The sequence below is a fragment of the Mustela lutreola genome, chromosome 9 (assembly GCF_030435805.1).
Source record: "Mustela lutreola isolate mMusLut2 chromosome 9, mMusLut2.pri, whole genome shotgun sequence".
Taxonomy (NCBI): domain Eukaryota; kingdom Metazoa; phylum Chordata; class Mammalia; order Carnivora; family Mustelidae; genus Mustela; species Mustela lutreola.
Window position 1 is genome coordinate 115,150,800 of NC_081298.1, and position 26,650 is coordinate 115,177,449.

At 41.8% G+C, this 26,650-nt stretch overlaps 1 long non-coding RNA gene across 1 annotated transcript; it reads left to right on the forward strand.

The window, feature by feature from the left end:
- The first annotated feature begins 4,473 nt into the window (after positions 1-4,473).
- LOC131840516 (uncharacterized) lies at positions 4,474-26,449 on the forward strand. The gene is made up of 2 exons (XR_009357389.1): positions 4,474-5,408; positions 26,231-26,449. It is a non-coding gene; the product is annotated as an uncharacterized LOC131840516 (long non-coding RNA).
- Positions 26,450-26,650: the final 201 nt, after the last annotated feature.

Sequence of the window (26,650 nt, forward strand, 5' to 3'; positions counted from 1 at the left end):
TAAAGCTGTTTCTAATTACAGGGCACCGTTTGTCTTCAAAGCAGAGTGGACACAGGGGTACCCTTGGATATGCTCTTTTTAAAAGATATTTATTCAGGATTTGGCAGCCTCCAGTCTTTACCTATTTGAAGAATGTGTGGTAGGCCAGTTCATTTTAGCTTCTGACCTGAATAACTTTGGACCTTAAATTTCTTTAGGCTTTTTTTCCCCCTTTAGGGTTTCACTTTGAGGCTGAAAATGTGAATTTTTCAGTTATGCTCTTTCCTGGGTACTTTATGTCTGTTCAGGAGACAAAATCACTAGGTGCTAGAAGGTCAACAGAAGAGAAAGTGCTTCTCATCCGTGGCAGCTGGGATCAATGTGGGATGACTCTGCGTACTTGGGTGGTCACGAGGCGCAAGAACGAGTCCAGAAAAAGCAGAGTTCATGAGCGTCATTCTGTCTTCCACCAAATATAATTGGAAGAATGGATTATACTGAGTATGTAGAAATTAGTGGTTTCACTGCCTAATATTTTCAAATAATTTTCCTGGCCTAGCATCTCTTCACTTATGCAATACTTATTAGGCACCAAATACCTGGAACTCCAGAAATAATTATGATCATAAGTGTTGTCTTAAAGAGAATCTGTACCATTTTGTTCCCCCCATGATTCCCAAAGCGTATATTGTGCTTCGCTCATCAGCTGTGGGTACAGTGACCACTCTTTGAAGGCAGCAGAGGCAAGAAATTTTGTAATCCTCCTGACTGGTTTCTTTTCTTTTCTTTCTTTTTTTGAGATTTTATTTATTTATTTGACACACAGAGAGAGAGACCACAAGTAGGCAGAGCAGCAGGCAGGGGGTGCGGGGAGCAGGCTCCCTGATGAGCAGAGAGCCCGATGTAGGGCTCGATCCCAGGATACTGAGAACATGATCTGAGCCGAAGGCAGAGGCTTAACCCACTGAGCCACTTAGGCACTGCACTGACTGATGTTTCTTAAGCTAAGATTTCATCAGCTCTGAGGAGAGGTCCAAGGAGACTGTTGTACCACCACTGTGAGGACTCTTGTCATTAGTCCCCAGCATTATTTCCAGCAATTTTTTGTGGAACCCTCTGGTACCTGGTAGCTAGGCATGAAAATCAGTGTTCTAGTGAAAAGAAAATAATTTACTAAAAAGCATTATAACCCTAACAGACATTTTTAAAATTAATTCTAATGTTCTCACAGCAGAAATCCTTTGTTACAGATTCTCATCAAAGAAATTTAGAAAACAGAGATAAGCACAATGTAGGAAATTAATCATCCATTGCTCCACTCTGCAAAGATAAGCACTGATAAAATGGTTGTGTATTCATCTCTTCATTTTTCTAGACATGATTTTTTTATATTAACATATAATGTATTATTTGCCCCAGGGGTACAGGTCTGTGAGTCATCAGGCTTACGCATTTCACAGCATTTCACAGCATTCACCATAGCACATACCCTATCCCAGCCACCCTATCCTTACCCGCCCCTCCCCCTAGCAAACCTCAGTTTGTTTTGTGAGATTAAGAGTCTCTTATGGTTTGTCTCCCTCCTGATCCCATCTTGTTTCATTTTTCCTCTCCCTACCCCGTACAACCCCCTACCCTGCCTCTCAAATTCCTCATATCAGAGAGACCATATGATAATTGTCTTTCTTTGATTGACTTATTTCATTTAGCATGATATCCTCTAGGTCCATTCACGTTGTTACAAATGGCAAGATTTTGGTTTTTTGATGGCTGCATGGTATTCCATTATATATGTATACCACATCTTTATCCAGTCATCTGTTGATGGACATCTAGGTTCTTTCCATAGTTTGGCTATTATGGACGTTGATGCTATAAACATTCATTTGCACAGGCCCCTTTGGATCACTACATTTGTATCTTTAGGGTAAATACCCAGTAGTGCGATTGCTGGGTCATAGGGTAGCTCTATTTTCAACTTTTTGAGGAACCTCCATACTGTTTTACAGGGTGGCTGCACCAGCTTGCATTTCCACCAACAGTGTAGGAGGGTTCCCCTTTCTCCATATCCTCACCCCATCTGTTGTTTCCTGACTTGTTAATTTTAGCCATTCTGACTGGCGTGATGTGGTATCTCATTGTGGTTTTGATTTGTATTTCTCGGATGTCGAGTGATGTTGAGCACTTTTTCATGTGTTTGTTGGCCATTTGGATTAGACATGATTTTCTTGTACAACAATTTTATTTTACTTTTTAAAGATTTATTTATTTATGAGAGAAAGAGAGAGACAGAGACAGAGACAGAGTGTACAGTAGGAGAGGGGCCAAGGAGAGGGAGAGAGAGAATCTCCAGGAGACTTCCCTCTGAGCACAGAGCCCAACACAGGGCTTGATCCCATGACCCTGAGGTCATGACTGGAGCAAAAATCAAGAATTGACACTCAACCCACTAAGCCACCCAAGTGCCCCAACTTTTACAACAGTTTCATAGCTTGCTTTTTAAGTAATAATATATTGTGAAGGTTTCTCTAGGCCATTGCAACTGCTTTTTTTTCTATAACTTAATTGTAATAGCAGCATGATATTCTCTTGTTAAGTATGTATCACCATTGATTTATCTACCTGCATATCATTGGGTTCTCACGTTGTTTCCACTTTTTCACAAATATATATATGAATATATATAACATTTTATATATGCATATACTTGGATAAACATTGTCTCTCTTTTATTCCCATTCATTATAAGTATAATAATGAATTATAATAGTTTCCTTATAATAATCCCCAGAAATAGACTTCCTGGGTAAAAGAATAAACCAAAACTTTACACCTTTTGGAATATACATAGAGAGGCCCTGGTCTGAGTAGCGATGTTTCTGTCCCGAGCTCTAACCTGACTGTGTGACCTCGAGATTAATTACTCCATCTGTAGAATGGGGAACATGGTCACATGCCATCATATTTCAAAAGATGATTCTGTAAAGAAGAATGCAGTAAGACTTTTGAAATATAGCATGTGGTAGACCCTGATGGTGGTCTGCTCAGCTGCCATTCTTCATCATTCCAACAAGCCTTGGCTTTTTTTTTTTTTTAAGATGTTATTTATTTGACAGAGAGAGAGAGAGACAGTGAAAGAGGGAATACAAGCAGGGGAAGCAGGACAGGGAGAAGCAGGCTTCCCAGGGAGCAGGGAGCCTGATGTGGGGCTTGATCCCAGGACCCTGGAATCATGACCTGAGCCAAAGGCAGACACTTAACAACTGAGCCACCCAGGCGCCTAAGCTTTGGCTTTTGTCAGGTATTCCCCCTTACCCCTTGTAGTCCTTGTCCTTTTAGGGTAGGCCTAAATTGTCTGAGCACGATCTCCTCACCCTTGCCAGTGATAGGTGCAGGAATGAGCATGTTTGGTTTCACGAGATTTGCTGTGGCTTCTAGTAAATTCTCCACTCTTACGAGAGAGCCATAGGAAGGGAGAGTCTCTCTCCCTGGACATGAAATGTACAAATATCAGAGCTGGCCACACTGCTGCAATTGCTGTATTATCCCAGCCGGAGAATGGAACCGAACAGAGTTGTGCATTGTGAAGAAGTGGGACAGGAGCCATTGCATTACTTACCCTGCAAGCTTGCCCCAACTCTGTTGTCCAGTGAGACCCAAGTCTGCTGGTGTATTCTCTTGGAGTCCATCAACTTGAATATAATTCCAACCCTGATTATCATCCTTTTCATTTTCTTTCTTAGCCTCTTATAGGTTTCCTTCCAGCCTCTTAGAGTCTCCCTTGCCGAAATTTCCAAAAAAATTTTGAGTCAAGGGAATATCTGAGTGAAGAGGACAGTGTTCATACAAACAATTCAGAAATGACTCACTCAGATCTGCTGAAAGAGCCCAACCCTGGCCTTCCAATCTGGTCAAAGGGGCAGAAGATTTTCCATATTGGAAGGAAAGTTGGTGTTCAACAAGTACTGATCCTCTCTTGTAGACAAGGAAGAGTTTTGATAATTTGCTGCAAAGTCCATGCCAGCTGGGTGCTCCCCCCAGGCAGCAGCTCTAGGAGACTCACCTGGACTGTCACTGTGACTCCTTCCAGGTTCATTGGGGAACTTAAGCCAAAATGTATCAGAATTGGCTCTTCCCCCACATTCCTTTCCCAGTGAAAGTATCCCATTTGTAGCAAGAACCCAAGGAGCAGCATTCCTACCCATTATGCTGCAAGTCCAGTCTTCCAGTTCTTTCTAGGGACTTTTTTGTACAAGTCCCTGGGAAGAGGTCTCCCAAGGAAACCAGACTTCCTTCTGTAATTCTCCAGAGCTCTTCTGGAGCATCTCTTGGTCTACACCTCTTTTGTAGCCCTTCTGCTACTTTAACTATTACTTGTCTTATATTCTGATTGTATTCACAGTCCATGCTGCTGCCACATTCCCCACGTTTGTCATCTCTATTCCCATGGGTCATTGTCCATTCTCCTTCTGACTATTCCTGGATTGCCACCTACTCACATCCCTCTTCCTCTCTAGCCAGTAAAACAATGGTTGTTTTTCATGGTTTCTGACTCTGAATGGGTCCTCCCATTCTGTCTTCACCCTCCCAGCCCCTCCTCTACAGAGAACACGTGCACTCCTGGGAGGCATTTACCAGGATAGGCTCTGACACCACACCACATTGTGTGTGGGACCACATCTCCATCCAGCCTGCAGCTCTGCCAGGCTGCTTCTTCCTGTGTGGCATACCTCAGAAACCCGACTTCCAAATCACAGAGTGGGACTAGAGCAGGTGTTGGGGTCGATTCCATGTTAAAACATGTTAAACCCCTAGGGACTGCCTGGGCCTACTTAGCCATAGTGACTCCATGTTGCCTAGGTAGACATTTTGTTGTTTAATAAATGCCTCAACAGTTATTGATATCAGTTCCAAGTAACGGTTGCTAAAACACACACCTAAAACAAGTCCATTTTTTTATATCAGTTCTAGGTAACTATTACTAAAACACATACCTAAAACAAGGCCATTTTTTTGTTTAATAAATGCCTCAGCAGTTACTAGTATCGGTTCCAGGTAACTGTTACTAAAACACACAGGTAGGAGACATCCAAACAGCCAAAGCCACATATGTAGATGTCTGCGATTGTGCCCTATAAAAACTAGCCTGTAAGACCAAGGGGCATCGCTCTCTTTGGAGGTGGCCCTGGCCGATCAGTCTGACTTCTAATGCTTGGCATAGAATAAAGCTTTACATAACTCTCACTTTGTCTCAGCCTCGTTTCCCTGGCGGGTCAGTCTAACTTCTAATGCTTAGCATAGAATAAAGCTTCGCGTAACTTTGTCTCAGTCTCGTTCCTTTGATAACGGATCCAACATATGGGGGCTCGTCCAGGATCAAACAGCGAGAACTGAGCCAGCATCAGAATTTCTGGGAAAAGCCTCCAGAGGTAAGATCTCCATATTCTGTGAGATCCGGTCTGTCTGATTTTGGAGCTCCAGGGTATGGCCCACTGGGGAGAAGCTGGACACAGCCATGCTCCCCAGGGCTGGAGTGGATGCAGGGATGCTCCATCCCTCTTCTGGTCTGGGGTCCAAGCTCCCCCAGGCGGTCATCTGGGTCTGTAGGGGGCCGGGAAAACCCCCACCAGTGGGTGAGGGCCACTGGATCTGTGTGTCTTTGTCTTGTCTTTTTGTTGTCTGTTTTGTTACTTGTTTCTAGGGGACCAAGAAAATCCCCACCAGCGGCAGGTTCTGGGTAAGGGCCACTGGGTCTGTGGTTGTCTGTGTCTTGTCTTTTTGTTGTCTGTTGTGTTGTTTGTTGTGTTTGAAGAAATGGGAAAAGCAGAGAGTAAGGGGACTCTGACTTTTATCTCTCCGTTCCTCCTAATAGATGTGGGACTTCTCCCTTGCTCATTTTTTGTGTTAATGGCTATAACTGGAGCCAACTGTGGTTGGTCTAACTCGAGACAAAGACTTTAAGGAATATTCCCAAGCAGCTGCCAAAACTCCCTTTGTTTTGGGGAGGTTCCTTGCCTTCTCTGGCCCGACCTGGCCTGCCTAGCCCCTCTCCCTTGCTGGCAGGAAAGCATGGCATCTGCTCCTCTCTTGGAGCTGATGAGCTCTAAAACTGGGATTCCTTTCTCTGCCCTCTGGCAGCACTTTGTTCTTCTGTCTCCCCCTTCTGTTTCTGCACCAGCTTGGGTGCAGCCTGTATAACTGGTCTCTAGACCATCTTCGGTGCTTCCTGCACCATGGCTCCCTCTCTCTTCACTGTCGGGAAACAAGAAGAGCACCCCCTGGACCTAACACCCCCACTCCAGATCTTCCCACCCATGTCTCAGGTAAACATTAGAAGTGGAGTGGGTCCAGGTGAAACATAAATCAGTATTTAAATTAAGTTTGTTGTTTTAATTAAGAAAGACATGTCTTGGGGCACCTGGGTGGCTCAGTGGGTTGAGCCGCTGCCTTCGGCTCGGGTCATGATCTTAGGGTCCTGGGATTGAGTCCCGCATCGGGTGCTCTGCTCAGCAGGGAGCCTGCTTCCCTCTCTCTCTTTCTGCCTGCCTCTCTGTCTACTTGTGATCTCTGTCTGTCAAATAAACAAATAAAATCTTTAAAAAAAAAAAAAAAGACAGACATGTCTTTAAAGTTACAGCAGTAAATGTGAAACTTCAGTCAAAGTTTACTGAAGGTCAAATAAGCTCATGTTATTTGTTAAAATCTGTTAGCAAAGAAATAACTGAACTGGTGATTAATTGTCTGTCTCAAAGTTTTAATGGGTAATTGTTAAAATAGCTTTCAAAGTCTTTAGTAACCTGAAACACTAAAGGTTTACTTGGATGACAAATGGAATTAAATTTGCTGGACATCTAGGTCTTAACCAAATGGGATAAAATACTAAAGCATTAATTACTGGAACCAGGTTCCAGTAATTCTTACTTCTTATTGCAAAAAAACCTAAAAATATTTAAATCTGTTGGTAAACATGTTTTGTGCTTAACTGATTCATAAATTTGCCATCTACAGAATTCTGTTGTAACTGTTCACAATTGGTTAATACTTAGCCATCACTAGAGACTAAAGTGTTTCTAAGAATAAAAAATTTTACTAACTGTAACTAAGACTGATGAAAACCACCCTATATGTAAAAAGTAGGAAATACATTAAAAAAATACATTTTGCTAAAGATAAAAGGTAATTTTGTCCTAAATAAGATAATTATTTTTAAAAAAATGGCTTGGGACAAAACCTAGATGCAAAAAAGTTGTAAAAAGTTTATGAAGAAAAATCTTCAAAAAAGAAATTTTAGGTATGTTCAGGACAGACTAAAATTAAAATGAATTTTAAAATGTAGCACATCAGAATGATAAATACACATGAAATGACTCCATGTATTCTAGACTACCAAAAGAAAAATGCAGTTAAGGTTTTTATTATAAGTTTTAATGTTGTCTAAAAAACAGAAGAAAGGCTGTTGGCTGATAACTGATAGTAAGCTTAGAAAAACTGTACACACACAGGAAAAGAGGGCCTAAGAGAGTAAGTAGTTTTGTCTTAAAATAAAAATATCTGGTTGCACCAGAACTTAAAAGAAAATAATAAAAACTAAACTTGAGGGTATTTAGGAAGTCATAAAAGGCTTGGGAAAAGTGACCTTTATTTGCCTTGGTTTATAGGTTTGAAAGAAAATAATGAAATATGTTGGAAATTTAACCATATTAGATCAGTTTTGATGGATGTATTCACAAAAAAAAAAAAAGACTAATAAATCTTTTCCTATAAAATGTTTCTGTTCTTAAGAAATAAAAGACTAAAGCCCTGTGTCATGGCAAATCTATATTGGTGATCCACTCAAGTAAATTTTGACTATTATGTAAACTAAGAAAACACTGGTATAAAAAATCTACTTTCTCTTTGTTCAAAAAACAAACTTTTCTTAGATTAATTGATCTGCTGTTAAGGAGAGAGTATAAATGGTTTTCTCTTTGCCTGCCCAGAGAAGCCAGTTTCTATATTTTGTTTTATCCGTAATCCTTTTTTTTTAGAATTTATTTATTTATTTGACAGAGAGAGATCACAAGTAGGCAGAGAGGCAGGCAGAGAGAGAGAAAGAGGAGAAGCAGGCTCCCCAACGAGCAGAGAGCCCAATGCGGGCCTCGATCCCAGGATCCTGAGATCATGACTTGAGCCAAAGGCAGAGGCTTAACCCACTGAGCCACCCAGGCGCCCATAAATAAAATCTTTAAAATAAAATGGGCTGTACAAATGGGAATAGACAGTATTTTTTTTTAAAGATTTTATTTATTTATTTGACAGAGAGATCACAAGTAGGCAGAGAGGCAGGCAGAGAGAGAGAGGAGGAAACAGGCTCCCTGCTGAGCAGAGAGCCCGATGCGGGACTCAATCCCAGGACCCTGGGATCATGACCTGAGCCAAAGGCAGTGGCTTAACCCACTGAGCCACCCAGGCACCCCAAAACTTAAATTTTAGCAATTGTCAACAAGACTTAAATTGTAAGTGAGATCTCTTTGACTCATAAGGCTTTTCCTTGGTATGCTAATTACTCAAAAAGTACTGCTAAACCAATGATAAACCTTGGGTTACATATGGGTAAATGCTATAACTATTATAGAAATTCTATGCATTTCCTAAAGTTTTAACCTTTTGATAAGGTCATCACTTGATATTGTAATTATTAAAATGTTATGTGTCACAGAAGTAACCTGATTTTCTTGCCAGTTAAACTGTAAAACCATATCTATTCTGAATTTATGTCATTTATAATTATTTTAAATCTCTTACAAAATAAATTCTGCCTTAAATAAAATTCATATGGGAGACTTCCAGGACAAATACAGGTCTTTGATATGTTGAAATCCTGAAACTGAAATGAATAAAATTTTCCAGAACTAACTAAAACTACATTCAAACTAAACCAGAATTACTAACATGGGACCTCAATCCCTGGCAAATGAAGAACTCTTGCCCAAAGGAACCCCCTGACTGGAACCCAAACTCTGATAAAGGTAAGGAGGGTCTATATTTCTACCACCAGGCTCTGCTGGGAGGCCTCCATGTGACTGCAAGGAGACCCATAAATTTATCTAAAATTAGTGCGGTGACTCAAGGTAAGGATGAGTCTCCAGGGGCTTTTCTAAAAAGTCTTATGGAAGCCTATAAAATGTATAGCCCAATCGACCCCGAGGCGCCCCAAAAATCAGAGGGCAATAAATCTTGCCTTTGCCAGTCAGTCAGCCCCAGATATAAGGAGAAAACTTCAGAAAATTGAGGATTTGAAGGAAAGAATTTGACTGAGTTAGTGGGAATAGCAGAAAAGGTGTTTAACAACAGAGATACACAGAAGATGAAAAACAAACTAAAAAAATGGTTGAAGTTTTGGGATTACATGAGGTGGGGAGGAAACAAAGGAAAAGAGCTCAATGGAAAGGAAAAAGGCAGGTAAAAGATGGTCAATGGAAAGAAAAGCCTAAGTACAGAGAAAGCTGGTAGGAAGCCTTAGCTTCAGATCAGTGTGCTTACTGCAAGGAAAGAGGACACTGGGTCAAGGAGTGTCCCCAAAAAAAGACGGCAGTGCTGGCCACCAGAGACTGAAGGGGCCATGGTTCAGAGCCTCTCCCTGAACCTTGGGGAAAAATTGACGTGAAGGGAAAATCAATTGATTTTTGGTGGACACGGGAGCCCAATTTTCATCATTACTAGAGCCTATGGGAAAATTATCTGAAGAGGAAGTCTGGGTACAAGAGGCAAATGGCGCAAAAAGACATAAATAAACAATAAAAAGGACTTTAAATTTGGCCTACGGCTATTCGCGTCCGGCAGTACTCCTTACCCCGGGAAGCAAAGGAAGGGATCTCCATAGAACACACCTTTGCTTCCCGTCAAAAGGCTGAAACTGGGGAGGACTGACCCATTCAGGACTTGCAGGAAGTTAACAAATGAGTTGAAGATATCCATCCGATGGTGCCTAACCCCTATACCCTACTCTCCCTCCTGAGCCCCAAGAAAACTATGTATACTGTCTGAGATCTCAAGGATACAAGGGAGTCTCAGCCCCTCTTTGCTTTTGAGTGGTCCAATCCACAGAAAGTGTTCCAAGGCCAGCTCACCTGGACAAGAACAAAGGCCCGAGTGACGGGGTATCAGGCCCTCCTCCTCAATGAACTGAAAGTGACTTTCCGGTCCCCAGCGGTGCTAAATCCAGCCACGTTGCTGCCAGAGGAGCTGACTGACCACAGTACTTGCTAATAGCCGCTGAGGATACTATGAGTCATGCTTGCGGGGGACAAGCCACTTATTTAGTCTTTGATCTCCAAGAAGGAGTGAGTTCACTGTCTGAGTCCAGGAAACAGGTAATCAACCAATACTCCCGCCCCACCCACACAACTGCGGGGAGGTCCTAACCCAGGTCACAGGAATAAGGGGGGATCTCAGAGACACTCCCCTCCCGGATGTGGAGATGACTCTGTTCACAGACGGGGGCAGATGAAAAGAGGTATGGTCGGGGCTGCGATGGGTTCTCCTGAGCAGGAACTCTGAAAAGCAGCCCTGCCACACATGTATAGGAACAGCAGGTTTGTCTTTGCTGCTCTCCATATATATGGGGCTATTTATAAAGAAAGGGGCCTATTAACAGCAGAAGAAAAAGAAATAAAAAAACAAAACAAAACAAAATACTGGCTCTCCTCCAGACTATTTGGGACCCGAAAGAGGTAGCCGTTATGCATTGCCTGGGACACCAAAAGGGGACTGATCTGGATTTAAAAGAAAACCAATTAAAAAAAAAAAGAGAGAGAGAAGAAAAGAAAAGAAAACCAATTAGCAGATCAAACAGCAAAGCAAACAACCAGAAAAATGGCTCAAGAACTGGTTACACTCCCGGCTCCAGACCTACCAGAAAAACCAGATTATTCAGAGGAAGATTTAAAATATTTACAAAAATGGACTAAATTAAATATAAAGGGGATTGAGCTAAGACCAGGACAAAAAAGTTAATCCTTCCTCGAAGACTAAAAAAAAAAATAATTAATTAATTAATTAATTAATAAGCCAAATACATCAGGGCACTCATTTAGGGACACACAAACTTAAGGAACTCATGGGCAAACAATTTCAGGTATCTAAATTAGGGCGTATGGCTCAGGATATAGTTGATAGATGTACTCAATGTCAGGCAGTAAACGCGGGAAAACTAGGATGGAAAAAAAAAAAAAGAAAAAGAGGTAAAAACCCAGGAGTTTATTGGGAAGTGGATTTTACAAAAATAAAATAAAAAATGCTAGTTTTTGTAGATACCTTTTTACTTTTCAGTAAAAACTTTTTCTGCCAAACATAAAGTGGCAGCAATAGTAGCCAAAAACTACTAAAAAAAAATAATCCCTAGGTTTGGGTTACCTCTTGCAATTGGGTCAAACAACAGCCCTGCATTTGTGAGTTCAGTCTCACAGGCATTGGCCAAGGCTGTGGGCACTAACTGAAAACTACACTGTGCCTACCGGCCCCAGAGTTCCGGACAAGTAGAGAAAATGAACCAGACTCTTAAAACAACAACAACAACAACAAACCTTGATGAAGTTAATTCTGAAAACTGGCTGTGGATGGGTGGATCTCCTTCCCTTCGCCCTCCTTAGGGCACAATGTACACCCTACTTAAACAAGGTTACCCCATTTAAAATAATGTTCGGGAGACCCCCTCCACTCTGCCCATGGCTACAAAAGGTTACCCTAACAAAAATGACTGATCAGTCTGTATTCCAGCCACTACAGGACTACAATCTGTCTTAAGAAGAACCCATGCAGGGATCTGAACTGCCTACACTGAGATGGAAATGGAGCTAAAACCACATCCTTACCAACCCAAAGACTTGGTTTGGATACGCCGCCACCGAGTGAAAAACTTGAAGTCTCATTGAAAGGGACTACTTACTGTCATCTTATACAGGACCTGAGGGATTCCAACATCTTATTGCAGGAATAAAACGGACAAAACCTGCGGTTCCCATCCTAATTCCAGCACTAATTGACTAATCTCCAAAGAAAAGGGGTGGGATGTTGGGGTCAATTCCACGTTAAAACGTGTTAACCTCCTAGGACCTGCCTGGGCCTACTTAGCCATAGTGACTCCATGTTGCCTAGGTAGACATTTTGTTGTTTAACAAATGCCTCAACAGTTATTGATATCAGTTCCAGGTAACAGTTGCTAAAACACATACCTAAAACAAGGCCATTTTTTTATATCAGTTCTAGGTAACTATTACCATAACACATACCTAAAACAAGGCCATTTTGTTGTTTAATAAACGCAGCAGTTACCAGTATCGGTTCCAGGTAGCCATTACTAAAACACACAGGTAGGAGACACCCAATCAGCCAAAGCCACATATGTGATGTCTGCGATTGTGCCCTATAAAAACTAGCCTGTAAGACCAAGGGGCATCGCTCTCTTTGGAGGCGGACCTGGCCGGTCAGTCTAACTTCTAATGCTTGGCACAGAATAAGGCTTCACGTAACTTTGTCTCAGTCTCATTCCTTTGATAACGGACCCAACACAGGAATCTTCAATCTGTGACGAACTTTGGGGTAGAGGTTGGGCATCTATGAATACTTTAAAAATATTTTCAGAGTTTTGTGTAAAATAGCCTTTCGTGGGACAAAAGCCTCTCATTTTGTATCAAAATGTCAAAGGGAGCTGGGTCACTATAATGACTGAGAACTATTGGTCTCAGGTGGTCTCTAAACCAGCTGGTCTCTCAAGCTGTTGATTTGTTCTGTGACCTGGGGATTCCATAATACAATACAGGCTTGTCGCAAATGTACCAAATGCAAAATCGTTTGGCCATTCTCCCAAACTACTCTATCTCATTCCTAAGTGGGCACAAGAGTTTGTGTAAGAATTTTTAGCTTTATTTGCTCTGGAGATACTGTATTGTCTTAAGAGAATAATAGAAGATTAAGAGTTGAAGCTTTTATTAGCAAGATTTCAGTACTCTATCCATAAAAGATTATTTATTCTAGCCTCAAGTACTGTAAATACTGGGAGATCTTTCTTTTCATAGCAGCAAGATCTTGGAAACTATACTAACTGGATGGATGGTGGGGAATGGGCTGTGCTTAGTTCTGGCTCCCTTTTCAGGTGCTTCTTCCCTTCAAGGAGTGGGGAGGCCTGGGGGAGCCCTTACTTCTCTGCCTGGCTGCCTATAGTTCCACAATGACCCCTAGGTGGCATCTTCTGTTAGTAAGGGTCATTGTACCCACTTATATGGGAGCCCACTGTGGTAACGGATGGCTGAAGCGGTCAGTTAGTCAAATGATAAATGAAATATATATGATTTTTTACCAAAATTGGAAGACAGTATTGGGAAGATGACAAAAATTTTCCTATTCTACTTATAGTAAAATTTGGAAATAACTAGCATAAGCCCAATCATTGAAAATATGATTTAAGGGTGATGTTCTGAGGATGCTGTCAAATTTTTCTTTTAATGGTGGTCAAATACACATCACATAAAATTGACCATCTTAACCATTTCTAAGTGCATTAAGTACATTCACATTGTCGCATAACCAGTCTCCAGAACTCTCATCTTACAAAACCAGAACTCTATGCCATTAAACAGCTCTCCATTCTCTCCTCTGCCAGCACGCCTCCACCACCACCTTCCACTGTGTGTCTCTAGGTCCCTTGTATAAATGGAATCTTACAATATTAAGCTTCTATGACTGGTTTCTTTGATTTAGTGTAATGTCCTTAAGAGGAATCTGTCCATTTTTACATCAGTGTTATCTTTTAATTTGTTAAAAAAAAAATGGCAATTAAGAAAAATCAGATGACTGGACTGTGGGTTCATGCAGACAGCTTCACAGGCAAAGGCTCTTGTTCAAACCACTAGAGTCAAACCTCACCCTCCATGTCTGCCAGGAGGTCTTCTAAGGTTCTGCCAACTGTGCAGACTCATGAGACTGCCTTGCCCCACGGGCACCAACCAGTAGACTCAAAAGGAGGCACAGGCCAGGATGCAGAGGGTGTCAGCAGGACACAGATGGCATTGCTTTTCTTCAGGACCTTGCAGCAGACCACAAAGCCATCCATATTGAGGTCAGAAGCTATTCTCTTTGGCCCCCAGATGACGACTCCGGTGTGAAGAGATGAGACTCATGCTAGAAGGATGTGGGTCACCCTGTATAGGAAGCCCCATATTCCATGGACATAACTTCTGTTGTCCCTATGATGTCATACCAGTTACAAGAGTCACTGCCCTATGGGACACCCAAAGGTATGGCTTCCAGTCTGTATTTACAGTTGTCCCAGTCTGGATAGAGTTTACAATCAGGGCCATGCTTACTTTCTTTTATCAGGTTTCCCCAGAAGCAGAGCAACAAAGTTAACCAAACGTCAAATGTTTGTGCCAAAAGGGAAAGGGTTTTGTTAATCTCTTATCCTTAGCCTTTCAAATGGTTAAATTAGAATTTCTTTTTTTTTTTTTTAAGATTTTATTTGTTTATTTGACAGACAGAGATCACAAGTAGGCAGAGAGGCAGGCAGAGAGAGAGAAGGGGAAGCAGACTCCCTTCAGAGCAGAGAGCCCGATGTGGGGCTCGATCCCAGGACCCTGGGATCATGACCTGAACTGAAGGCAGAGGCTTTAACCCACTGAGCCACCCAAGTGCCCCTTAAATTAGAATTTCTGACAAAGCATCTGGTTAAATGGAAAAGAGTCAGAATGATGAAGTGATTTGAGGAACTAAATTGCACAGTGAAATTTGTCATCCCTTATTGGTTACAAGACTGTTCCCCAGCACACCCAGCTTGATAGTGATGGAGCTATAATTAGAATGCTGATGTCTGACAACATGCCACCAAATATCACATTCTTTCCTAAGAGAAGGAAGAGAAAGCACATGGAAAGGGAAGACAGGGGTGCTGATCTATGAAGAAGGAAGCAGAGTGAGAAAGAGGAAGGCATTTATTCCTGGCAGTGGTGGTCCCTCTGGCAGCAGACCAGTGGTCTTTGGAGATGCTGGATAGGAGTCGACATGGATTAAAAGAGGGAATTTGGGCAGCAATTTGTGAACTCTCTGATCTTGCTAAAGAGGGGTCTCTTTCTGTCTTCAAAAGAGGAAAGTAATTCACACTGTCAGTCATTCTGCAGGGGCTTTGAATTGCAAACAGAAAAACTGTGGACTGCCTAAAAGGTAATGGGTCTGTGCTGGGATCTTCCCCTGCCTGTCCCTACTCCCTAGTGTTCCAGGAGGTCAGCATTTGTAGTCAAATGGACTAGATACATCATTCCTATAGCTTTTTATTTTCAGTGAAGATAGGAGTCTCTTTCTTTCTTTCTTTCTTTTTTTTTTTTCAAGATTTTATTTATTTGACAGAAAGATACACAGTGAGAGAGGGGAACACAGGCAGCGGGAATGGGAGAGGGAGAAGCAGGCTTTCCGCTGAGCAGGGAGCCGGATGCGGGGCTCGATCCCAGAACCCTGGGATCATGACCTGAGCTGAAGGCAGGCGCCCAGGTGCCCCAGACGTCCCTTTCTATATGTTACATATTTAATATACATAAAGACATTTCTGGATCTTTATTTATGATAAAGAGGGCATGATGAGGAAAAACTTTGAAAGATGGTTGCAAAGCCACTATCACACTGAGGACAAGGAGAAGATGAGTTTCTCAAGAAGCAGCCAGTCCATGAGTATGAGCCAGTTTGAGAGATGGAAATGGAAAGTTTGGCCTAACCTAAAGTAAGTCCCATGTGAACAGTGAGGTCAGGGGAGGTTTCCTGTTGGACTGCGCGTAAGAGTATGGGCTGGAAAAAGCCAACAAAAAAGGAACTCCCTTCTCTGACTGAAGAAAGAATTCCAGTGCCTACTGGGATAAGAGCTAGAAGAAAGATGTCTGTGCTAGGATGGGCTTGAGCCCCAGAGCCATCTGCCACAGCTGAGCAAGGTCAAACATCCACTTGTAACTAGAACGGGTCAGAATGGAATTTCTGTTCAGGGTACCCCACCCCCCACAAACTCCCAACACACACACACACACACACACACACACACACACACACGAAGCCCTAGGAAGACAAAATTTTTCTTCTTGTAACCCCAGCCCCTGGAAGTACTTAGTATTTTGTAAGCTATTCAATATGGCTGAACAAACATGGCTGGTCAGGAATGCTGCTTGATGCGTCACTACTGAGGAACCAATTCTCCCCAACTTTTCCATGGCATTCTTAATTTCTGACTCATGGCCAACCAGTGAGCCCTTACAAGAAAATGTATTTGCTCTAGGGATGTGAAGAGCTGTGGAAAGTCATCATCGATGAGATCAACCCACAGGGTCTCAGAAGATGACATGTGAGATGAGCAGGAATCTCTTGTGCACATACACACACACACACACAGTCTCCAGGTTCCTCTCCTCAGACACAGTTACATTTGGGTTTTAAGTCTTGTTTTGTGTTGTAGTTTGGTGACATCTGGCAGTGTTCAGTCTCTCCTCCAAGCTAACACATAAAAAATGAAGGTGACCCGGTGTCACTAAATCGTCACCAGCTGTGTCTAGCTTTAAAAATCTGTTATTAATATCAGATCTGAATGTTACTTATTAGCCAAATGCTGGTTATTAATCATTTACAGGTATGTGGTGGTGGTAGAGTTAAACCCCGAAGACGATGCCCTGGCAGCTAAGGATTTATGGGCTTTCATAATGAGAACAACAATAGACTGGGAGAAGGGCCAATAGGACGGGAAAGGAAGGGGGCACGGGAGACTATGAACCTTCACCTAATACACTGCTCTGTTTAAACTGCCTTAGAGAAAAGGGGTAGTATTACTCTGTGAGGACAGGAAGCTGTTACTGTCAGAGGAAATCCAGAACCTCTGAAAGTGGGGATGGGAACATAAAGCTGGAGAATCAGGCACTTCATCCATTTCCTCTTTCAGCTGAGTGCCAATGGCCTGCGGGTGCTTCTTCTGGCAGAGTCTCTTTCCTGTCCCTGGAGCTCAGCAATTTTCGGGTTCACCTCTCTGGAGGTGTCCTCTCTAATCCTATAGAACGTGGCAGCATGCGTGAATCCTTCTGCCAAAGGGCGTCCGAGCAAAGCTGCAAGCCAGCAAACTATGGTCCTCTCCTCTTCCCTCTCCCACCCAGAGAGTGATGGCGGAGACCGAGTCCATGGTCCCTGTGGTCCTATTATCCCTACACTGGCAATGGCCACCTGCCAGGAACTCTTGTTAGAAGCCTGGGGGTTCCATTCCAGAAGGTCATCTCTCCAGAAGCTTACATAGGGTTTGAGCAGTTTGTGTCTTCACCAGAGACACAAAGGATTCTGGTTGAGATGGAAGGAGTGGCCTAGACCCTTGGGGCACACGTGGGCATGAGCGTGCACACACTCCCCCATCTATTATACTGTGTATGCATGTGCTTGTGCATTTGTGAAGTGTTCACAACTACATAACCAGCTCCAGCTCCTCTGACCAAACTATACTTGTGCCTCTTTCTCAGAAGACAGTAAAAATGTATGACCACTGTAGGGGAAAAAAAATCAGAAGACACCGCCAAGTAGGAGGAAGAAAAGAATCCCATCACCAAGAGAAACACTTGAACATTTTATATCTGGCACTCCCATCTTTTCACTTGGCATATTGAGAGTTCTTTATTTTGTTTTTCAAAATTGGGATCCTACCCAATGTACTGTTTGGTTTATGTTAATGATGTACTATTAAGCCATTTTCAGTTAAGGGTGTATTGTGAGTGTTCCCCCACATTCTCATGATTTTCAGTTCTCGTCTAGGAACCCATGTCTGGATGCACCCAGCCAGATACTTCAACTACAATCAGGATAAGCCTACTCATAAACTTGGCTCAAGGCACAAGTAAAGATGATGAGATCACTGTTTGGCCCTATAACCCTCAAAATCCCATGACACAGCATTTCATTGGCAGCTGAGGGCACTTAGCAGGGCTGTGTTCTCTTTCTTGTGTGTTTCTGCAGACAGAGACCTTTCCCTTCTTTCCTGGGACCCACAGTGGTTTTTCTCTCTCATTTGTGCTCTTTTGTTTTCTAGGAGCCCCGTGATCTATCGTTTGAGAATTTCTGAGTAGTTCAGAGTCTGGAAGGGGAGGGGGGTGTTGAGGGCTTGTAGCACTGGGGGAAATACAAACCTTTAATTCCTGAATGCCTGTCAGTCAGCCTGCAGGCATTTCTTGGGTCTGAAAAGCAGCCCTAGTAGCTCTTTTCAAACTAGGGGCCCAGGGAGAGGAGAATGGGAGGCCTGTGGTGTGGGTGGGGAGCCTCCACCGGTCCTCTTCCTCTCTGCTACCATTTAAAACCATCTGGAATCAAGGACGTAATTTGTTCAGCCCTTCAACTTGTGTGACCACACACATTCTTTCAAGAGATGTTTACAAGCTTCACAGGAAAACAAAATCCTCTGTAGAAAAAGTCAGGAAAATATTTTGTCTCCATTTTCTCTGCTTTCCCCTTGTATGACTCTCCACAAGAAAGGTATCTGTGGCCTCTCTTCAGATTTTCACTTTGGCTTTAAGTTTTTCCCTTACAACTTCCTCTTGCTACTGTGAAATGTGGTTGCCCTGAGTGGCTTTTCCTTTCTCTCCTATCTTTCCAAGATAATCCATGGGCCTGTGTCTCAGTGGTGGAAGAAGGTGGGAGGACCTTCCCAGGGTCATTCCCCAAGCCTACTCAGATCCCGACCCTGGCCGGGGAGAGGATGTCCACCTGCCGGACAAGAGGAAGGAACAAGCTCCTGACAGGACCCACTGAGGATTGTACAGAAGCCAGGCAGAAAAGCACAGGACCTTTTCTTTTTTAGAATTCTACCCTGCTTTTTCATCTTATTTTTTTCCCTGTGTCAGTGACCCAAGAATAAAGCTTGGGAGAAAGAGAAAATGTGATCCTTCAGACCCAGTGAAGATGACTGAGGCAGGATAGAACAGCAGGTAATGATGATTAAGAAAACACCTCCATTGGTAGTTGTTACAGTTGAAAGAGCAACTTCTTATGGATTATCTCCTTAGCTCCTCCCAGTAGCCCAAAGAGGAACACACAACAGACATTACAGTTACCTCTACCTAAAGCCTGGGAACTGTAGGCCTCCTGTGGATGCTATGGTGTTCTCCCCCAGAGGTCCCCTCAGGACAGAGAAACTCCCTGCTCCCTCAGCTGTGGGGAGTGTCAGCTGCTGAGTGCCCCACTGGGAACTGCTCCCCGTTGAAGGGCTCTTCCTCAGCCAAGGTTTCACTCCTTCCCTGGGCCCTTGCTTTGATTCCAGACACCATGAAAGGGCCATCCCAGCTTCCTGTCCACCCTGTGGGATCAGCCGAGAACTCTGTAGCAACTGTGTCAGAGTTCAACACATCAGGTTTTACTCAATGCGCCTCTTTGAAAGCTGCAATTTTCTATTCTCAGTCGTAACTCGTCTTGACTCTCTATCCATATCAACAAGTGTAGACTTAGTCTTCAACAGCTGCAAAATATCCCTTGGATATCTCATAATTTATTTATCCGATCCCTTATTGTTAAATATTTAGGTACTTTCCAATTATTTTCTATCAATTATACTTTGTTGAACATCTTTGTATATACCTCTTTGCAAACTTGTCATCTATCTTTAGGATGAATTCCTAGAAGGGGATTGCTGGATCAAAAGATACTGCTCTCCAGAAGAGTGGCAACAATTTTTATTTCCACCATGACTATTGGGAAAATCCCCAAATCTGTCACAGTTCAAATTCATGAAAATAGAACTCAAATGGACACTCGGCACTGCAATCCTACCACACGTTCCCACCTAGTTGGCTTTCCTACTTTACAAGATGATTCTTTAAATTGGTTTCATTTCTTCTTAACCCTACAGCATCCCTCCCCCACCCCCATGTCCAACTGATATCCTGGTTTCCTACCTAAAAAAAGAAGAAGAAGGAGGAGAAGAAGAAGAAGAAGAAGAAGAAGAAGAAACCATAGAGAACAACACACTTATCTATCCACCCCCAAATCAGTGTACCCCCAATCCCTGCCACATACACTGTGTACTGGAGCCCCATTTTCTCTGTTTTTCTCTTTCACTGTGGCAGAGCCCATGTGGCTAACCAGGATCAACACCTTACTCGAACCACATTTGCCCAACTGCTCCAGGACTTTTCTCCTGTAACATCCCCTTTCCTTCCTACATCATCATCATCATCTCTATCTTCTCTCTCCTGGATCGTTGCCAACAGCATACAAGAAACTCATCTCCCATCTTAAAATACAAACAAATCAAAAATAAAAATAAATAAAACAAAACTCCACTCTTGAGCCCATGGCCCCTCTAGCCTTCACTCCACTTCTCTTAGGTTCCCTTCCCTCTGGAACAAGTGGTTCACACTCTTCACCACAAACTGCTCACTGTCCATCCCCTCTCCATGCTCTCCCGGTGAGTCCCTACTACTCACTCCAACTGTTCTTGTCTAGATCACAGATTCCTTTCATGTTGCCACATCTGAAGGGCACATCTTGGTCCTTGACTTACTTGAGTTCCAGCAGTAGAGGCAGTGTCTACAGCCAACCACTCTCCTGGAAATACCCAACCATCCCAACTTCTATGATAATATACTCTTCTGGTTTCTGTTCTAACTTACAGGCTTCTGGTCAGGTTTTTTTTTTTGCAGTACCTTCCCCTCCACATGGGCTCTGAACAACTGGACCACCCCAGGGCTCAGTGCTTGGCCCTTAAAACCCATCTTCTTCCTCCCCCACCCCTTCTCCTTCTCAGTAATGGACACATAAAGTCAATACCAAAAATTGACAAAGACAGCCCAAAAAGAAATAAATACAGATTGTCATATCATTTATCTACTCATTCAATGAACACTTATTGAATGCCTACTAGGTGCCAAGCACTGAGGAAAAAGAATGGTGAGTGAGTATGACAAAGTCTCTGTTCCAGAGTCATGTGCCATAAAGTACAAAAATCTCACACTCAGAGCAGGGTGAGTTCATTGTCAAGATCTCTGAATGGAGTAATTGCACTTGAAGCTGCCCCCCCCCTTTTTAATATGTTTGGCTTGGGGCACCTGGGTGATTCAGTCAGTTAAGCATCCAATTCTTGATTTCAGCTCAGATCATGATCAAACCCCACATCAGGCCCTATGCTGTGTGGAGTCTGCTTAAGATTCTCTCTCTCCCTCTCCCTCTGCCTCTCCACCCTGCTCTGCATGTGCATTCACTCTCTTTCTCTCTAAAATAAATAAATAAATCTTTAAATATGTGCATGTGTATACACACACACACGTACGGTTTTACTAAAGTTTTTTTTTTTTTTTTTAAGGGAAAGGGAAAACCAGGTTTATGCCTCCGAAGAAAATTTTGGCATAGTTTCTAAACAAACACACTAAAGATTCTCTAATCTTCTTAGAGTCATAAATGAACTATTTCCTTACTTGAGTATAATTAGGAATAGCTTATTTTCTCAATTTTAAGTGAGTTTCTGAAACTTATCATATGACACCAAGGATGAGTGGAAATTAGAAGTTGTTACTCTTCTTTCTAGGTCATGAATTATAGCATTCTGCTTTTCTTCTACAGTTTGCTGCCACTAATGTTTGAAATCTAACACCCCCATCCTGAATTAACTTATAATTCAGTTAAAAGGACATTATCCAACTCAGCACTCTGGGTGATTATTTACATCATGCATGCAGTGATAAATTAGGGAATCCTTGAGGTCCCCCGGTGGCTCAGTCTGTTAAGCATCTGCCTTCAGCTCAGGTCATGATCCCAGGGTGCTGGGATCGAGCCCCTCATAGGGCTCCCTGCTCAGTGGGAAGCCTGCTTCTCCCTCTCCCTCTACCTCTCCTGCTGCTTGTACTCTCTTGCTCTTTCTCTCTCAAATAAATGTATAAAATCTTTTTTTAAAAAAGGGAAAAAATTAGGAAATCCTTGTGTATTTAAGATCTTCTTCTTGGATCATTTGGGTATCTCTATAACACTGCCTTTAAGGTAAAAATAAGATGGGGTGGGCTTTGGTCTGGAGTAGTTTTCAGATATCTTAACAAACATTTGGACTAAATGTGTAGGAAAAAATATGTTTGTATATGTATAAATTATTTTTACAAATAGGCACAGTGATGAATGTTTCTGCATGTACACACACTTAGTCTATTGGCTTTCGGCTTTATCCATCCCTCCTCTTTAGACTTCGTGGGGCCCACTGTATGGACATCTTGACTCATGAATTTTCTAAGCTAATTATCCCAGGAGATTTAAGCCTACTGGGCACCAAGGGAGTGGTTGATGCTATTATTACTCTAGGGACCAGTCACATTGGTATGAAGATTATTTTGAGCTGAAAGCAGTCAAGACCTTGTGAGCTCCAGAGAAACTTTTTGCCTCTCCCTTAACTACACAGAAGAATCTAAATTAGAAATCTTTCCCAGAAGAATGGTTATTACCAGAGATAATTTTTATCTGAGTGACCCATCTGTAGAGCAGGGCCAATATCTAATTACCAAACATCTGCTCTTTTTCTTACTGCCCTATGATTTTTTTTTTTTTTTTTAAGTCCCAAACCCCTACCCCCATCTCCTTAGTTCAGGAGGACATATATACCTCATTTTGCCTGCCTGTTTTTGGAATTTCCATGTTTGTGTGTATTCCCTGTTAGTACACTATGAAATTTGATTTTCTCCTGTTAATCTTGTCTCATGTCAGCTTGATTCTTAGTCCAGCTAGAAGGACCTTGGACTTAGGATAGGACAGGATTATCTGTTCTCTGACAGAGATAGGATCGGGATAGGATTTTCTGTTCTCTGACAGTTGACATAGTCAGCGGGGTACTTTAACAATTTAGAAACAAGTCAAAGCCCACCTATCCTTACCCATCTCCCAAACTCACCTATTTTTCTCAAAATGTTTGTGGATGTCATAAAAGATCAGGGCACCCTTCTCCCTGACACTGCTGCTGAGAGATCCCAGGACATCTGACTCACAGCTGGCAGAAAACAAGATTTCTTACTTTCTCCTGGAATCTCTATGTGCAGAGTCTGACGAAGTGAGAATGATGAGATGAGTCCTTTTTCTCTCTTCCTAAATTTAGATGAGCAGGAGAAAGTGTTAGTGAAACTAGTTCCTTGGACTAAATGACTCTGGTTAAATTTGATAGGGTACTCTTTGGCTGCTGATCCGTTTCCTCCCAGAGACTGTCTTTGTTTTCTTTTGCCTGTGTCTTTTACATTATTTGTCCTACGAACTCTGCTGTGGGCCAATGGGCATGTGAGGTAAAGGCTGTTGCTAAGGTACACCTTAGCCAAAGCCTCAAAATGGTGGATATGGGTTGAGCACTTAAACATCATGAGAGCACTTGCCACCTCAAGAAGAGGTGTTAGACTCAGTTGATCATGGAACAGGTTAGATTGACACAAGGTCACCCATGAACAAAATGAGCGTGCAATGAGGTACACTGGAAAATATCACAAAACCCCCGCCTGTGGTATATCTCTGGTAGGTGGTAGTTCAGCTCCAGGAGACCCAAGGCTTAGATAAAGCTGGTCATGTGCATACACTGGATGAGATTTTTCCTTTCGTCCTGTTGTATGTTCTAAGAGCTTGGCTCTGTGACCAGTGAGAACATTCTCTTTGATCTCCACCATCCAAAGAACACATGAACAGGGCTATACCTTGGTGGCCAATCAGATAGACTGGGTCTTCAGTCTCTTTCTCTCTGTCCAGCCATGGAGTTTGTCGTGACAGGCACCCGCCTACGGGGACCTTCGTCATCTCAACCTTCGTTGCTTGTTGGTGCTGGAAAGTCCCATTCCTGTAGCACCTGCTCAGTGTCACGGCTGAGCAGGTCTATGGCTGGAGGTGGCTCACAATCTGGGGGGACACTGTTCTTACTCCACAGTTCTTCCTGCCTCTGCAGTGAAAGCTTTTGCTTCGGAGACTACTTTCAGGAGTAAACGTTTGGGTCATGGAGGCTGCATCGTCTCTGCCCTCTCCAGACACCTCCTGCATCCTCGGTTAAGCCATTAGAAGGCTTACTAGTTAAAGTTGCTATTAATAGATCCTACTCACCAGCAACAGGGCAATGGATCCTTTAAGTTGGTTATATTTAGGCTATATAAAAATAAACATATAAATTAAATATAAATAAATATAAAATTTTATTCATAAAATTATTATAAAACACATATTAAATCTTTAATATCTAAAATAAACATTAAATTAAATGTGTAAATATATATAATTTTATATATATTTATAAAAGGAAGAGCTCCAATTGTCTTATTAGTATAATGACTAGTCTGACTAGTTGTAAGGACTCCTTTGATAAAATTTAAAAAAAAGAAACAGAAATTAGGTTTAAGACTTAAAAATAAATATCCATATCCAACATAAACTCCCCTTCTTAAAAATCTCATCTGCCTGTTTTAACTTCCCTTTCCCTATAAGATTTACAGAGAGCAGCACCCTGGCCTAATCTCTAGGTTTCAAGTATACAGGTTGCTCCTGGAAATGCTGAAAGCCAGAAAAGGAATTTAACAAAAGCTCCTGAGACCGGCAATAAGGCTCCCTTTGTTCCTGCTTTCCAGGGCTCCCTAATCAGGATCTGACTGCTTCAGGCATTCCTACACAAAGTCCTTTGCTGGTGTATCCTAGACGGCTTATCACAGAAGAATTCATGTCTCCCGGACAGCAGCAGATTTTTTAAAACTGTGAAGCCCTTTTACATCTAATATCTAGAAGATACTACCAAATTTAGAGCCAAATTACAAAAGAATACTTGACTATATTTACACTATGTTCTCTTCACAAGAAGAAACAGGACCAGAATTTCTTATAGGCCTTCCTACAAATGATCTGCAAACGGCCAGTAATCAGGGTTAGTAGAAGCCAAAGTTAATGGCATACCAGAAAAAAGGATTTTGTTAAAATGTTTTATATAGACTATAGAGGCATAAATTTTTTGGTTTCCATTTTACTTAAAAGTCTCCCTGATAAAGAGAAGCAAATTTAGCTTAAAAGGTGGGCCAGTCCTTCACTATTCAGGCTGTAATTTGATCTTTGGGGAATTAGGGACAATCATTATTTTACAGATCTCTCCAAAACCAGAAATGCAATTTAGAAACAAGACAAAGCCCACCTATATTTTACCAACCTCTAAAGCTCACCTGTTCTCAAAATATTTATGGGTGTTATAAAAGAGCAAGATACTGAAACAAAATTATCCTGTACTTTAAAAAAAAAAAAAAAAAGGCAAATTTTAAATAGCAACTATCCTGAATCTCTAGGGAATTTTTTTTTTTTTTTACATTCCTCCTTTGTCCCTTGAAATTATAAATCTTATCATGTCTTTGAAATATGAACACAGACCATTATCTCCTGAGATTGAAGGAAAGAGGGAGCAGGGGAATAGGGAAGAAGCTATTTTAAAATCCAAATTGCTAAAAAGACTCTAATGTCCAAACTCCAGCGCATCTGAGAATAGATCTGTTCCAAATATCCACTTGGCGGGGGAGGGGGAACTTGGGTACTTTCTCTGTGTCTTTGTGACTAAACTACTTCCCCCCAACCTTCCTTTTCTAGAACCTAAGAGCCCTTCTTTGAAATAGAAACTTCAGGGAGAAATCTTTTGTGGGGCCACAGAGGTGGAGAGGGAAATATTTGGAAACTGGGCCTATAAATTTCTCTCCACAAATATCAGTAAAAAAGCAAAAGCTGTAAAAGATTTTGTTTGCATGTTGTGTTTGTATTTTTGTGTGTTGTAGGTTGTAAATGTGAAATATTTTCTCTGTCTCTGGATGGTACTGCTAAAATTAATCTGTAAAAGAGGTCTATTTTAGTTAGTTGGAAGACAAACACTTGTAAGGATTGGGCAATTTAACATTCAGAAAGCTAGAAACTAACCTCAGTGTTTTTCAAGTTCCTGTGATTTGGGAAAATGTCTGAAACGAAAGTTAATATAAGGTTGCTGGTTTAATTAAAATAGACATATCTTTAATCAGCATTCAGTATAAAACTTTTATTCTGCTTGTGTTTACTAGAAGTCAGATAAGTTCATGTTAACTCTCTTGCCAAAGAAAAGTTTGTAGGCTAACTCTTAAATGACTTCTGAAATCTTTGGTAGCCTAAACTTGTTGCTAAGTTAAATGGTGAGTAAAGTTAAATTCCTTGATTATTCAGATAATTTCCAAATGAGGTTAAATAATGAACATTAAATGCTGAAAATAACGTACCTACTTTTGTCTTATTACAGAGAAACTCAAGATAAATTTGGGTCTGTTGCAGCACCTGGGTGGCTCAGTGGGTTAAAGCCTCTGCCTTCGGCTCAGGTCATGATCCCAGGGTCATGGAATCGAGCCCCGCATCGGGCTCCCTGCTCAAGTGGGGAACCTGCTTCCCCTTCTCTCTCTGCCTGCCTCTCTGTCTATTTGTGATCTCTGTCAAATAAATAAATAACATCTTTAAAAAAAAATTGGGGTCTGCTTGTAAACATGTTTTATGCTTTATCAACAGATTATATTATGAAAAAGCTCATTTTTATGAAATATTATGAATTATATTTATATTTATATATAATTATAATTATAAAAATAATTATGAAATGCATTCATAACTTTGCCAATCTGAAAAATTCTGATAGAGCAGACAATTCACAATTTCTTACTATTTAGTT